Genomic DNA, 11,888 nt, shown 5'->3' with positions numbered 1-11,888 from the left:
AGGGTGCCCCCTGGCCCTACACCTAGGGGCCTCTGACCCCAGCCAGCTACCCAGTGGTCCACCTCTCTCTCTGGACTTGCAGTATAGGCCCTAGGGTGCCCCCTGGAGCTCCACCTAGGGGCCTAAGACCCCAGCAAGCTACCCTGGTGTCCACCTCTCTCCCTGGACTTGCAGTAGAGGCCCAAGGGTGCCCCCTTGCCCTCCACCTAGGGGCCTAAGACCCCTGCAAGCTACCCAGGTGTCCACCTCTCTCCCTGGACTTACAGTGGAGGCCCCAGGGTGCTCCCTTGCCCTACACCTAGGGGCCTCTGACCCCAGCAAGCTACCCAGGGATCCACATCTCTCCCTGGACTTGCAGTATAGGCCCCAGGGTGCCCCCTGGCCCTACACCTAGGGGCCTCTGACCCCAGCAAGCTACCCATGGGTCCACCTCTCTCCCTGGACTTGCAGTATAGGCCCCAGGGTGCCCCATGGCCCTCCACCTAAGGGCCTCTGACCCCTGCAAGCTACCCAGGGGTCCACCTCTCTCCCTGGACTTGCAGTAGAGGCCCCAGGGTGCCGCCTGGCCTTCTACCTAGGGGCCTCTGACCCCAGCAAGCTACCCAGGGGTCAACCTCTCTCCCTGGACTTGCAGTATAGGCCCCAGGGTGCCCCATGGCCCTCCACCTAAGGGCCTCTGACCCCTGCAAGCTACCCAGGGGTCCACCTCTCTCCCTGGACTTGCAGTAGAGGCCCCAGGGTGCCCCCTTGCCCTCCACCTAGGGGCCTCTGACCCCAGCAAGCAACCCAGGGCTCCACCTCTCTCCCTGGACTTGCAGTAGAGGCCCCAGGGTACCTCCTGGCCTTCTACCTAGGGGCCACTGACCCCAGCAAGCTACCCAGGGGTCCACCTCTCTCTCTGGACTTGCAGTATAGGCCCTAGGGTGCCCCCTGGAGCTCCACCTAGGGGCCTAAGACCCCAGCAAGCTACCCAGGTGTCCACCTCTCTCCCTGGACTTGCAGTAGAGGCCCAAGGGTGCCCCCTTGCCCTCCACCTAGGGGCCTCTGACCCCAGCAAGCTACCCAGGGGTCCACCTCTCTCCCTGGACATGCAGTATAGGCTCCAGGGTGCCTTTTGCCCCTCCACCTAAGGGCCTAATACCCCAGCAAGCTACCCAGGGGTCCACATCTCTCCCTGGACTTGCAGTAGAGGCCCCAGGGTGCCCACAGGCCCTCCAGCTAGGGGCCTCTGACCCCTACAAGCTACCCAGGGTTCCACCTCTCTCCCTGGACTTGCAGTATAGGTCCCAGGGTGCCTCCTTGCCCTCCACCCAGGGGCCTCTGACCCCAGCAACTTACCCAGGGGTCCACCTCTCTCCCTTGACTTGCAGTATAGGCCCCAGGGTGCCCCATGGCCCTCCACCTAAGGGCCTCTGACCCCTGCAAGCTACCCAGGGGTCCACCTCTCTCCCTGGACTTGCAGTAGAGGCCCCCGGGTGCCGCCTGGCCTTCTACCTAGGGGCCTCTGACCCCAGCAAGCTACCCAGGGGTCAACCTCTCTCCCTGGACTTGCAGTAGAGGCCCCAGGGTGCCCCATGGCCCTCCACCTAAGGGCCTCTGACCCCTGCAAGCTACCCAGGGGTCCACCTCTCTCCCTGGACTTGCAGTAGAGGCCCCAGGGTGCCCCCTTGCCCTCCACCTAGGGGCCTCTGACCCCAGCAAGCAACCCAGGGCTCCACCTCTCTCCCTGGACTTGCAGTAGAGGCCCCAGGGTACCTCCTGGCCTTCTACCTAGGGGCCACTGACCCCAGCAAGCTACCCAGGGGTCCACCTCTCTCTCTGGACTTGCAGTATAGGCCCTAGGGTGCCCCCTGGAGCTCCACCTAGGGGCCTAAGACCCCAGCAAGCTACCCAGGTGTCCACCTCTCTCCCTGGACTTGCAGTAGAGGCCCAAGGGTGCCCCCTTGCCCTCCACCTAGGGGCCTCTGACCCCAGCAAGCTACCCAGGGGTCCACCTCTCTCCCTGGACATGCAGTATAGGCTCCAGGGTGCCTTTTGCCCCTCCACCTAAGGGCCTAATACCCCAGCAAGCTACCCAGGGGTCCACATCTCTCCCTGGACTTGCAGTAGAGGCCCCAGGGTGCCCACAGGCCCTCCAGCTAGGGGCCTCTGACCCCTACAAGCTACCCAGGGTTCCACCTCTCTCCCTGGACTTGCAGTATAGGTCCCAGGGTGCCTCCTTGCCCTCCACCCAGGGGCCTCTGACCCCAGCAACTTACCCAGGGGTCCACCTCTCTCCCTTGACTTGCAGTATAGGCCCCAGGGTGCCCCCTGGCCCTCCACCTAGGGGCCTCTGACCCCTGCAAGCTACCCTGGGGTCCACCTTTCTCCCTGGACTTGCAGTATATGCCCCAGGGTGCCCCTTGCCCCTCCACCTAGGGGCCTAAGACCCCAGCAAGCTACCCAGGGGTCAACCTCTCTCCCTGGACTTGCAGTAGAGGCCCCAGGGTGCCCACAGGCCCTCCACCTAGGCGTCTGACCCCTGCAAGTTACCCAGGGGTCCACAACTCTCCCTGGACTTGCAGAAGAGGCCCCAGTGTGCCCCCTGGCCCTCCACCTAGGGGCCTCTGACCACTGCAAGCTACCCAGGGGTCCACCTCTCTCATTGGACTTGCAGTATAGGCCCCAGGGTGCCCACAGAGCCTCCACCTATGGGCCTCTGACCCCTGTAAGCTACCCAGGGGTCCACTTCTCTCCCTGGACTTGCATTATAGGTCCCAGGGTGCCCCCTTGCCCTCCACCTAGGGGCCTCTGACCCCTGCAAGCTACCCAGGGGTCCCCCTTTCTCCCTGGACTTGCAGTATAGACTCCAGGGTGCCTTCTGCCCCTCCACCTATGGGCCTAAGACCCCAGCAAGCTACCCAGGGGTCCACATCTCTCCCTGGACTTGCAGTAGAGGCCCCAGGGTGCCCAGAGGCCCTCCACCTAGGGGCCTATGACCCCTGCAAGCTAACCAGGGGTCCACATCTCTCCCTGGACTTGCAGTAGAGGTCCCAGGGTGCCCCCTTGCCCTCCAACCAGGGGCCTCTGACCCAAGCAAGCTACCCAGGGGTCCACCTCTCTCCCTGGACTTGCAGTATAGGCCCCAAGGTTCCCCCTGGCCCTCCACCTAGGGGCCTAAGACCCCAGCAAGCTACTCAGGGGTCCACCTCTCTCCCTGGACTTGCAGTAGAGGCCCCAGGGTGCCCACAAGCCCTCCACCTAGGGGCCTCTGACCCCTGCAAGTTAATCAGGAGTCCACCTCTCTCCCTGAACTTGCAATTTAGGCCCTAAGGTCCCCCCTGGCCCTCCACCTATGGGCCTCTGACCACAGCAAGCTACCCCGGGGTCCACCTGTCCCCCTGCACATGCAGTAGAAAGCCCAGGGTGCCCCCTGTCCCTCCACCTAGGGGCCTCTGACCACAGCAAGTTACCCAGGGGTCCACCTCTCACCCTGGACTTGCAGTATAGGCCATAGGGTGCCCCCTGGAGCTCCTCCTAGGGGCCTAAGACCCCAGCAAGCTACCCAGGGGTCCACCTCTCTCCCTGGACTTGCAGTAGAGGCCCCAGGGTGCCCTCTTGCCCTCCACCTAGGGGCCTCTGACCCCTACAAGCTACCCAGGGGTCCACATCTCTCCCTGGACTTGCAGTAGAGGCCCCAGGGTGCCCCCTGGCGCTCAACCAGTGGGCTTCTGACCCCAGCAAGTTACCCAGGGTCCACCTCTCTCCCTGGACTTGCAGTAGAGGCCCCAGGGTGCCCCCTGGCCTTCTACCTAGGGGCCTCTGACCCCAGCAGGCTACCCATGGGTCCACCTCTCTCCCTGGACATGCAGTATAGGCTCCAGGGTGCCCCCTGGCCCTCCAACTAGGGGCCTCTGACCCCAGCAGGCTACCCACGGGTCCACCTCTCTCCCTGTACTTGCAGGTTAGGCCCCAGGGTGCCCCCTGGCCCTACACCTAGGGGCCTCTGACTACAGCAAGCTACCCAGGGGTCCATTTCTATCCCTGGACTTGCAGTATAGGCTCCAGGGTGCCTTTTGCCCCACCACCTAGGGGCCTAAGACCCCAGCAAGCTACCCACGGGTCCACCTCTCTCCCTGGACTTGCAGGATAGGCCCTAGGGTGCCCACTGGCCCTACACCTAGGGGCCTCTGACCCCAGCCAGCTACCCAGTGGTCCACCTCTCTCTCTCTGGACTTGCAGTATAGGCCCTAGGGTGCCCCCTGGAGCTCCACCTAGGGGCCTAAGACCCCAGCAAGCTACCCAGGTGTCCCCCTGTCTCCCTGGACTTGCAGTAGAGGCCCAAGGGTGCCCCCTTGCCCTCCACCTAGAGGCCTCTGACCCCAGCAAGCTACCCAGGGGTACACCTCTCTCCCTGGACATGCAGTATAGGCTCCAGGGTGCCTTTTGCTCCTCCACCTAAGGGCCTAATACCCCAGCAAGCTACCCAGGGGTCCACATCTCTCCCTGGACTTGCAGTAGAGGCCCCAGGGTGCCCACAGGCCCTCCACCTAGGGGCCTCTGACCCCTACAAGCTACCCAGGGTTCCACCTCTCTCCCTGGACTTGCAGTATAGGTCCCAGGGTGCCTCCTTGCCCTCCACCCAGGGGCCTCTGACCCCAGCAACTTACCCAGGGGTCCACCTCTCTCCCTTGACTTGCAGTATAGGCCCCAGGGTGCCCCCTGGCCCTCCACCTAGGGGCCTCTGACCCCAGCAAGCTACCCTGGGGTCCACCTTTCTCCCTGGACTTGCAGTATAGGCCCCAGGGTGCCCCTTGCCCCTCCACCTAGGGGCCTAAGACCCCAGCAAGCTACCCAGGGGTCAACCTCTCTCCCTGGACTTGCAGTAGAGGCCCCAGGGTGCCCACAGGCCCTCCACCTAGGGGCGTCTGACCCCTGCAAGTTACCCATTGGTCCACAACTCTCCCTGGACTTGCAGAAGAGGCCCCAGGGTGCCCCCTGGCCCTCCACCTAGGGGCCTCTGACCCCTGCAAGCTACCCAGGGGTCCAACTCTCGCATTGGACTTGCAGTATAGGCCCCAGGGTGCCCCCTGGCCCTCCACCTAGGGGCCTCTGACCCCAGCAGGCTACCCACGGGTCCACCTCTCTCCCTGTACTTGCAGGTTAGGCCCCAGGGTGCCCCCTGGCCCTACACCTAGGGGCCTCTGACTACAGCAAGCTACCCAGGGGTCCATTTCTATCCCTGGACTTGCAGTATAGGCTCCAGGGTGCCTTTTGCCCCACCACCTAGGGGCCTAAGACCCCAGCAAGCTACCCACGGGTCCACCTCTCTCCCTGGACTTGCAGGATAGGCCCTAGGGTGCCCACTGGCCCTACACCTAGGGGCCTCTGACCCCAGCCAGCTACCCAGTGCTCCACCTCTCTCTCTCTGGACTTGCAGTATAGGCCCTAGGGTGCCCCCTGGAGCTCCACCTAGGGGCCTAAGACCCCAGCAAGCTACCCAGGTGTCCCCCTGTCTCCCTGGACTTGCAGTAGAGGCCCAAGGGTGCCCCCTTGCCCTCCACCTAGAGGCCTCTGACCCCAGCAAGCTACCCAGGGGTCCACCTCTCTCCCTGGACATGCAGTATAGGCTCCAGGGTGCCTTTTGCTCCTCCACCTAAGGGCCTAATACCCCAGCAAGCTACCCAGGGGTCCACATCTCTCCCTGGACTTGCAGTAGAGGCCCCAGGGTGCCCACAGGCCCTCCACCTAGGGGCCTCTGACCCCTACAAGCTACCCAGGGTTCCACCTCTCTCCCTGGACTTGCAGTATAGGTCCCAGGGTGCCTCCTTGCCCTCCACCCAGGGGCCTCTGACCCCAGCAACTTACCCAGGGGTCCACCTCTCTCCCTTGACTTGCAGTATAGGCCCCAGGGTGCCCCCTGGCCCTCCACCTAGGGGCCTCTGACCCCTGCAAGCTACCCTGGGGTCCACCTTTCTCCCTGGACTTGCAGTATAGGCCCCAGGGTGCCCCTTGCCCCTCCACCTAGGGGCCTAAGACCCCAGCAAGCTACCCAGGGGTCAACCTCTCTCCCTGGACTTGCAGTAGAGGCCCCAGGGTGCCCACAGGCCCTCCACCTAGGGGCGTCTGACCCCTGCAAGTTACCCATTGGTCCACAACTCTCCCTGGACTTGCAGAAGAGGCCCCAGGGTGCCCCCTGGCCCTCCACCTAGGGGCCTCTGACCCCTGCAAGCTACCCAGGGGTCCAACTCTCGCATTGGACTTGCAGTATAGGCCCCAGGGTGCCCCCTGGCCCTCCACCTAGGGGCCTCTGACCCCAGCAAGTTACTCAGGGGTCCACCTCTCTCCCTGGACTTGCAGTATAGGTCCCAGGGTGCGCACAGGCCCTCCACCTATTTGCCTCTGACCCCTGCAAGTTACCCAGGGCTCCACAACTCTCCCTGGACTTGCAGTGGAGGCCCCAGGGTGCCCCCTGGCCCTCCACCTAGGGGCCTCTGACCCCTGTAAGCTACCCAGGGGTCCACTTCTCTCCCTGGACTTGCATTATAGGTCCCAGGGTGCCCCCTTGCCCTCCACCTAGGGGCCTCTGACCCCTGCAAGCTACCCAGGGGTCCACGTTTCTCCCTGGACTTGCAGTATAGACTCCAGTGTGCCTTCTGCCCCTCCACTTATGTGCCTAAGACCCCAGCAAGCTACCCAGGGGTCCACATCTCTCCCTGGACTTGCAGTAGAGGCCCCAGGGTGCCCAGAGGCCGTCCACCTAGGGGCCTATGACCCCTGCAAGCTAACCAGGGGTCCACATCTCTCCCTGGACTTGCAGTAGAGGTCCCAGGGTGCCCCCTTGCCCTCCAACCAGGGGCCTCTGACCCAAGCAAGCTACCCAGGGGTCCACCTCTCTCCCTGGACTTGCAGTATAGGCCCCAAGGTTCCCCCTGGCCCTCCACCTAGGGGCCTAAGACCCCAGCAAGCTACCCAGGGGTCCACCTCTCTCCCTGGACTTGCAGTAGAGGCCCCAGGGTGCCCACAAGCCCTCCACCTAGGGGCCTCTGACCCCTGCAAGTTAATCAGGAGTCCACCTCTCTCCCTGGACTTGCAATTTAGGCCCTAAGGTCCCCCCTGGCCCTCCACCTAGGGGCCTCTGACCACACCAAGCTACCCCGGGGTCCACCTGTCCCCCTGCACATGCAGTAGAAAGCCCAGGGTGCCCCCTGTCCCTCCACCTAGGGGCCTCTGACCACAGCAAGTTACCCAGGGGTCCACCTCTCACCCTGGACTTGCAGTATAGGCCACAGGGTGCCCCCTGGAGCTCCTCCTAGGGGCCTAAGACCCCAGCAAGCTACCCAGGGGTCCACCTCTCTCCCTGGACTTGCAGTAGAGGCCCCAGGGTGCCCTCTTGCCCTCCACCTAGGGGCCTCTGACCCCTACAAGCTACCCAGGGGTCCACCTCTCTCCCTGGACTTGCAGTAGAGGCCCCAGGGGGCCCCCTGGTCCTCCACCTAGGGGCCTCTGACCCCAGCATGCTACCCAGGGGTCCACCTCTCTCCTTGGACTAGCAGTAGAGGCCCCAGGGTGCCCCCTTGCCCTCCACCTAGGGGCCTCTGACCCCAGCAATCCACCCAGGGGTCCACCTCTCTCCCTGGACTTGCAGTAGAGGCCCCAGGGTGCCCCCTGGCCTTCTACCTAGGGGCCTCTGACCCCAGCAGGCTACCCATGGGTCCACCTCTCTCCCTGGACTTGCAGGATAGGCCCCAGGGTGCCCCCTTGCCCTACACCTAGGGGCTTCTGACCCCAGCAAGCCACCCAGGGGTCCACCTCTCTCCCTGGACTTGCAGTAGAGGCCCCAGGGTGTCCCCTGGCCTTCTACCTAGGGGCCTCTGACCCCAGCAAGCTACCCAGGGGTCTACCTCTTTCCCTGGACATAAAGTATAGGCCTTAGGGTGCCCCCTGTCCCTCCACCTAGTGGCCTCTGACCCCAGCATGCTACCCAGGGATCCACCTCTCGCCCTTGACTTGCAGTAGAGAGCCCAGGGTGCCCCCTGTCCCTCCACCTTGGGGCCTCTGACCCCAGCAAGTTACCCAGGGGTCCACCTCTCTCCCTGGACTTGCAGTAAAGTCCCTAGGGTGCCCCCTGTAGCTCCACCTAGGGGCCTAAGACCCCTGCAAGTTACCCAGGGGTCCACCTCTCTCCCTGGACTTGCAGTATAGTCCCTAGGGTGCCCCCTGGAGCTCCACCTAGGGGCCTAAGACCCCTGCAAGCTACCCAGGTGTCCACCTCTCTCCCTGGACTTGCAATGGAGGCCCCAGGGTGCTCCCTTGCCCTCCACCTAGGGGCCTCTGACACCAGCAAGCTACCCAGGGGTCCACCTCTCTCTCTGGACTTGCAGTATAGGCCCCAGGGTGCCCCTTGGCCCTCCACCTAGAGCCTCTGACCCCAGCAAGCTACCCAGGGGTCTACCTGTCTCCCTGGACTTGCAGTAGAGAGCCCAGGGTGCCCCCTGTCCCTCCACCTAGGGGCCTCTGACCCCAGCAAGCCACCCAGGGGTCTACCTCTTTCCCTGGACTTGCAGTAGAGGCCCCAGGGTGCCCCTTTGCCCTCCACCTTGGGGCCTCTGACCCCAGCAAGCCACCCAGGGGTCCACCTCTCTCCCTGGACTTGCAGTAGAGGCCCCAGGGTGCCCCCTGGCCTTCTACCTAGGGGCCTCTGACCCCAGCAAGCTACCCAGGGGTCTACCTCTTTCCCTGGACATAAAGTATAGGCCTTGGGGTGCCCCCTGGCCCTCGACCTAGTGGCCTCTGACTCCAGCATGCTACCCAGGGGTCCAACTCTCTCCCTGGACTTGCAGCACAAGCCCCAGGGTGAGCCCTGTCCCTCCACATAGGGGCGTCTGACCCCAGCAAGCTACCCAGGGGTCCACCTGTCTCCCTGGACTTGCAGTAGAGAGCCCATGGTGCCTCCTGTCCCTCCACCTAGGGGCCTCTGACCCCAGCAAGTTACCCAGGGGTCCACCTCTCTCCCTGGACTTGCAGGATAGGCCCCAGGGTGCCCCCTGGCCCTACACCTAGGGGCCTCTGACCCCAGCAAGCTTCCCAGTGGTCCACCTCTCACCCTGGACTTGTAGTATAGGCCCTAGGGTGCCCCCTGGAGCTCCACCTAGGGGCCTAAGACTCCTGCAAGCTACCCAGGTGTCCACCTCTCTCCCTGGACTTGCAATGGAGGCTCCAGGGTGCTCCCTTGCCCTCCACCTAGGGGCCTCTAACCCCAGCAAGCTACTCAGGGTTCCACCTCTCACCCTGGACTTGCAGTATAGGCCCTAGGGTGCCCCCTGGAGCTCCACCTAGGGGCCTAAGAAACCAGCAAGCTACCCTGTGGTCCACCTCTCACCCTGGACTTGCAGTATAGGCCCTAGGGTGCCCCCTGGAGCTTCACCTAGGGGCCTCTGACCCCAGCAAGCTACCCAGGGGTCCACCTGTCTCCCTGGACTTGCAGTAGAGAGCCCAGGGTGCCCCCTGTCCCTCCACCTAATGGCCTCTGACCCCAGCAAGCCACCCAGGGGTCAACCTCTCTCCCTGGACTTGCAATAGAGGCCCCAGGGTGCCCCCTGGCCTCCTACCTAAGGGCCTCTGATCCCAGCAAGCTACCCAGGGTTCTATCTCTCACCCTGGACTTGCAGTATAGGCCCTAGGGTGCACCCTGGAGCTCCACCTAGGGGCCTAAGACCCAAGCAAGCTACCCAAGGGTCCACCTCTCTCCCTGGACTTGCAGTAGAGGCCCCAGGTTGCCCCCTGGCCCTCCACCTGTGGGCCTCTGACCCCAGCATGGAACCCAGGGGTCCACCTCTCTCCTTGGACTTGCAGTAGAGGCCCAGGGTGCCCCCTTGCCCTCCACCTAGGGGCCTCTGACCCCAGCAAGCCACCCAGGGGTCCACATCTCTCCCTGAACTTGCAGTAGAGGCCCCAGGGTGCCCACTGGCCTTCTACCTAGGGGCCTCTGACCCCAGCAAGCTACCCAGGGGTCTACCTCTTTCCCTGGACATAAAGTATAGGCCTTAGGGTGCCCCCTCGCCCTCCACCTAGTGGCCTCTGACCCCAGCATGCTACCCAAGGGTCCACCTCTCTCCCTGGACTTGCAGAATAGAACCCAGTGTGCCCCCTGGAGCTCCACCTAGGGGCCTCTATGAACTTGCAGTAGAGAGCCCAGGGTGCCCCTTGTCACTCCACCTAGGGGCCTCTGACCCCAGCAAGTTACCCAGGGGTCCACCTCTCTCCCTGGACTTGCAGAATAGAACCCAGTGTGCCCCCTGGAGCTCCACCTAGAGGCCTAAGACCCCTGCAAGCTACCCAGGTGTCCACCTCTCTCACTGGACTAGCAATGGAGGCCCTAGGGTGCTCCCTTGCCCTCCACCTAGGGGCCTCTGACCCCAGCAAGCTACCCAGGGGTCCAAATCTCTGCCTGGACTTGCAGTATAGGCCCCAGGGTGCCCCTTGGCCCTCCACCTAGGGGCCTCTGATCCCAGCAAGCTACCCACGGGTCCACCTCTCTCCCTGGACTTGCAGGATAGCCCCCAGGGTGCCCCCAGGAGCTCCACCTAGGGGCATCTGACCCCAGCAAGCTACCCAGGGGTCCATCTCTCTCCCTGGACTTGCAGTATAGGCTCCATGGTGCCTTTTGCCCCTCCACCTAGGGGCCTAAGACCCCAGCAAGCTACCCAGGGGTCCACCTCTCTCCCTGGACTTGCAGTAGAGGCCCCAGGGTGCCCTCTTGCCCTCCACCTAGGGGCCTCTGACCCCTACAAGCTACCCAGGGGTCCACATCTCTCCCTGGACTTGCAGTAGAGGCCCCAGGGTGCCCCCTGGCCCTCAACCAGTGGGCTTCTGACCCCAGCAAGTTACCCAGGGTCCACCTCTCACCCTGGACTTGCAGAATAGGCCCTAGGGTGCCCCCTGGATCTCCACCTAGGGGCCTTTGACCCCTACAAGCTACCCAGGGGTCCACCTCTCTCCTTGGACTAGCAGTAGAGGCCCCAGGGGGCCCCCTGGTCCTCCACCTAGGGGCCTCTGACCCCAGCATGCTACCCAGGGGTCCACCTCTCTCCTTGGACTAGCAGTAGAGGCCCCAGGGTGCCCCCTTGCCCTCCACCTAGGGGCCTCTGACCCCAGCAATCCACCCAGGGGTCCACCTCTCTCCCTGGACTTGCAGTAGAGGCCCCAGGGTGCCCCCTGGCCTTCTACCTAGGGGCCTCTGACCCCAGCAGGCTACCCATGGGTCCACCTCTCTCCCTGGACATGCAGTATAGGCTCCAGGGTGCCCCCTGGCCCTCCACCTAGGGGCCTCTGACCCCAGCAGGCTACCCACGGGTACACCTCTCTCCCTGTACTTGCAGGTTAGGCCCCAGGGTGCCCCCTGGCCCTACACCTAGGGGCCTCTGACTACAGCAAGCTACCCAGGGGTCCATTTCTATCCCTGGACTTGCAGTATAGGCTCCAGGGTGCCTTTTGCCCCGCCACCTAGGGGCCTAAGACCCCAGCAAGCTACCCACGGGTCCACCTCTCTCCCTGGACTTGCAGGATAGGCCCTAGGGTGCCCACTGGCCCTACACCTAGGGGCCTCTGACCCCAGCCAGCTACCCAGTGGTCCACCTCTCTCTCTGGACTTGCAGTATAGGCCCTAGGGTGCCCCCTGGAGCTCCACCTAGGGGCCTAAGACCCCAGCAAGCTACCCAGGTGTCCCCCTGTCTCCCTGGACTTGCAGTAGAGGCCCAAGGGTGCCCCCTTGCTCTCCACCTAGAGGCCTCTGACCCCAGCAAGCTACCCAGGGGTCCACCTCTCTCCCTGGACATGCAGTATAGGCTCCAGGGTGCCTTTTGCTCCTCCACCTAAGGGCCTAATACCCCAGCAAGCTACCCAGGGGT

Source organism: Danio rerio, chromosome 8 (genome assembly GCF_052040795.2).
Source record: "Danio rerio strain M-AB ecotype USA chromosome 8, GRCz13ab, whole genome shotgun sequence".
NCBI classification, from domain to species: Eukaryota; Metazoa; Chordata; class Actinopteri; order Cypriniformes; family Danionidae; genus Danio; species Danio rerio.
Note: the sequence above shows the minus strand (reverse complement) of the source record.